Here is a 4,415-nt window from a genome sequence, read left to right as displayed (position 1 = left end):
ACTTTAAAGTAGTCTATCAGGTTTAGGAGACATGATCTGCCCAATGTCTTTTGTTTATGAGTTCCATGATGATACATTCTATGGCCTTGCAGACCAGGCTCATCAGGCTAATGGGGCAGTAGTTCCCGGGGACTTTTGTGGCCCCACCCGCTTTGTGGAGTGGGATAACTGTTGCAGTGTGCCATTCAATGGACACAAAGCCTGAGGTGAGGCTATGATTAAACATGGTACTTAGGTGGGGTGCCAGTTCATTCTGTAATTCATGTAGAAGGTAGCCTGGGATGTTGTCAGGTCCCATGGATGCTGTGTTCTTGGCTTTGGAGAGTGAGTTTTTTACCTGTGCAGCCATGATTACAGTAACTTTGCATTCTTCTGGTATAAAGATGGGCCCTTTAGGAGGTGAGAAGTTAGCACTGAACCTATCTGCCAGGATGTTGGCAATATCATTTGGTTCTGTATATTTAGTGTCATTGTGCTGTAACTCAGAGCAGATCTGAGTGTTGCCATTGAAATTCTTGACACAGCTATAGAATGCTTTGTGGTTGTCTTTAGAATCAGTGGCAATTTTGTTTTCATAACTAGCTTTGGAGGATTGTATGAGGGATCTCAGCTTCTTACTGAGGCTGACCAGGGAGTTCCTCCAATCGTGGGAATTTACTCTTTTCTGCAACAGTTTCTTTCTTCTTTTGTAGAGTTTGTTTATGGAAAGAGACCACCAGATTGGCTTCCTTTTTTGGAGGATAGCATCTTGGTTCTGTTATATAAAGTGCATTTGTGTAGGATTCAGCAGTCATACCTCTATTGTCCATCTGCATGGGTCTTCTGTCTTAAGAACTGTGAAGTTGGTTTTGGAGAAACTAATGGAGGGATGTGGATGTCTATGGTAATTAGCTTGTGGTCGGATCTGACCAACAAGGAGCTGAACTCTGGTGTGGAACACCGGTCACCCATGTTCGTGATGACCAGGTCTAGGATATTGCTGCCCCTGGTGAGGGTGTGGATAAGTTGATCCAAGGCATTGGAATTGATGATTTCCAGAAAATGTTGAGCAAAAGAGTTGGTGCATGAGTAGTTTTCCCAGTTAATGGTAGGGTAGTTGAAATCAGCCATTATTAGAGTGTTGGGTTGTACCTTAATATTTTCCAGTGTATCAAGAAAAGAGGGAAGGATGGGAAAAAGAGGGCATGGTGGGGCGTCTGTAGCAAGCTACAATCTGGATTGTGGTTTTGCCCAGAGTTAGTTGAACTTGGATAATCTCAGATGCTGAGCAACTAGCTTGGAGGTTTGGATATCCTTAATGAATATGGACACGAGAGGTGTGGTATGATTTATAGCCTAGTAATGCAGGGGTGTTCTCTGGAGCTTTGAACCAGGTCTCTATCACTGCACAGATGTCAGTGTTCTCCATTTTAATTTGAGGTTTAGACTTCTAGCACTGAGTAGCATTGCCCTCAGATTTTGCTTGCTTGTTCCTGTTACAGTGGTGAATTTGTCATTTGAACCTGGCAAAAGCCTTTGCCAGTATCCAAAATCCCAAGGACAACAGGTGCAGGCCATCTCTGGCAAAGCAGCATGGTCTGTCGATCATGTCATCCCAGCCAGACAGATACTAGATTGTCAATCATTTTGTCCTTGTACTGTGGTATCATTCTGGTGATGGCAGGATGCTACTCAGGGCTAGGGTCATACCTGCCTGGGCTACAAGATAGAGAGATACGTTTAGGTCATTCACACCAACATGGACAATGACAGAGTCATATTTGTATTCTGCTTTGGAGGTCTCTGTTGTTTGGGCAGGTTTATTACTGAGAGCCTCATGAATGTAGGTGTGTGTTTTGTGCTTCTGTGTGTGTGTTTTGGTGGTGTAGGTTTTGAGGACTATGTGATGAGTGGTGTGCGGTGCAAGTGTTTACCTTCTCCTCTTGACTGTCTAGTCCAGTCTTCGTGAAGAGAGCTTTGCTTCAGTTTTGCTATATAAGTGCATCTCCACACAGGTCGTGAAGTTTTGGGTGGAGGGAAGGGTTGTCTGTGTACATGAGGCAATTGCTGCATTGTCCCAAGATGCCCAGATTCATCTGGACATGCCTGAATAGGTGCTTATTTATTTCTGGACAAGTGAGGAAAGTTGAGTGCTGTAACAGACTTTATGGTGCCAGGAATAGTTTAACCCTAGTTAAGCACAAACAGTCCTGGACACAGCAAATCTGTATCTGGACAAGACCTGCCACAGGAAAGGGGGAAGCAAGCTTAGAATTTATTTCCAGTAAAGTGGAAATGGAGAAAGCTGGAACAGAAGTTAATTCAACATTGAGAATCTGAGTGGGTTGGCCTTCACAAATGTTCTCTATTAGATTGAGTGAACTAATGACACTAGACTGGAAGGAGTGTCACAGATCAAACATACAGTATGGGCAGGCAATTGCAAAGCCACCAAGTATAAGAACACCACAACACTAGGGAGGGAGGGTCGGAAAAATTACAGTTCCTAGCTGTAGCCACTAAATGAAAGTTTTAAACAGATCAAGGAGCAAAAGCAGACTCTAGAGAATGTTTTAACTGTAAACAGACAATTATAGTAATGCACACTATTACAGTTCCTAGCTGTAGAACACAGAAATCTAAAAAATTCAAAAATGCACAGAAAAGCTCGGATAGAGCAGGCACAAACAGAAAATACAACTCTCGGTATGAAAAAAAAGTTTACAGTTAAGTAATTCAGTAACTATGCAATTAGAGTAATGAAACAGTATCTAGTAATGAAAAATACAGTTAAAACAGTATAAAACTGTACATAAATGCAGTGAAACAATAAAAAAGCTTTGTAACAGTGCAAAACGTAGTAGATCAATGTGTGTGTGTCTATGTATATATATATATATATATATATATATATATATATATGTGTGTGTGTGTGTGTGTGTGTGTGTGTGTATATATATATATATATATATATATATATATATATATATATATGTGTGTGTGTGTGTGTGTGTGTGTGAGTGTGTGTATGTGTATATATGTAAAGAGGCACAATGACCTCCTCTGATCTAGATGTGAATCCCTTCATGATTAGGTGGGCTATATAAAATGTTTTTCTAACCACTTTGGCCATGTGGTTGTCAAATGAGATTGCTATCAACTTGGGTCCCCAGGTCCCAAATTTCTTCTTCTGTACTTAATGGATTACGACCTATGTGGTAATTTGTGGGCACTTTGTTTTTGCCAAAGGGGATTACTATACACTTTTTGGCATTTAGCTTGAGGCCATGGCTCTGGCACCAGTTGTCTGTTTCTATGAGGCCCTTTTGGTGGATGCTTGTGTCGGCTGGAGAGTCGATTATGGCGCCCAGTTTGCAGTCATCTGTGAACTTGGTCAGCCACAGTCCGACCGTGTTGGCCTGTACCTCCGAGAAATATATACCAAACAATAGAGGTCCCAGGACAGAGCCTTGTGGGATGCCACTTGTAACTGGTTTGGAGTTTGACATGGCTCCAGCAATTCTAACCGTGTGGGTTCTGTCCTTGAGCCAGTTTGCAACCCATCTAGTGACATAGGGATTTATATTTAAGCTGGTGAGCTTACCTATAATGCCCGAGTGGGGTATTGTATCGAAGGCTTTTGCAAGGTCCAGGTTGGCTGTGTGGACCACCTTCCCCTCGCCAATGGCCTTGGCGACTGTTTCAAAGAAATCGACCAGGTTTAAGAGGCAGGATCTGCCCTTAACAAAGCCGAACTGGATAGGATCCAGTGTCTGTAGGTCCCCAATATCTTTATTTATGAGGTCCATGAGGATCCTTTCCATAGCTTTGCAGACCAAGCTTGTCAGGCTTATGGGGCGATAGTTTCCAGGATCCATTGAGGCACCACCTTTATGGAGAGGGACCACTGTTGCTGTACGCCACTCTTTGGGTACATATCCTGTAGTAAGGCTGAGATTGAACAGTAGTTTTATGTTTGGGTTTAGCTCTTCTTGGAGTTCATGTAGGACGCAGCCCGGGACACTGTCAGTTCCCATTGATGCTGTGTTTTTTGCTTTGGAGAGGGCAGCTCTTACCTGAGCATCTGAGATGTCAGGGGGACAGCACTCTGCTGGGATAGATATTTGCCCTTTTGGTGGGGGGGGGAGTTTGCGCTGAACCTGTCAGCTAGCATGTTGGCAATGTCTGTGGGTTCGGTGTATTTTTTGTCATTTTGGACTAATTCTGAGCATATCTGGGTATTCCCACCCAGGTTCCTAACATAACTAAAGAAAGCCTTGTGATTATCCTTAGTGTCCTGTGCAATTTTTCTCTCAAAGCTGGCCTTAGATGATTTTATGAGTGCCCGTAGTTTTTTGCTAATACTGATCAGAGATGCCTTCCCTTTTTGGGATTTTGCTCTGTCATGTAGTAGCTTCCTCCTTCTATTGTATAGT

Source organism: Protopterus annectens, chromosome 12.part0, assembly GCF_019279795.1.
Source record: "Protopterus annectens isolate FY-2018-M chromosome 12.part0, PAN1.0, whole genome shotgun sequence".
In the NCBI taxonomy this organism is placed as follows: Eukaryota; Metazoa; Chordata; order Ceratodontiformes; family Protopteridae; genus Protopterus; species Protopterus annectens.
The sequence above is the reverse complement of the archived record's forward strand: the minus strand, read 5'-3'. Positions refer to the sequence as shown.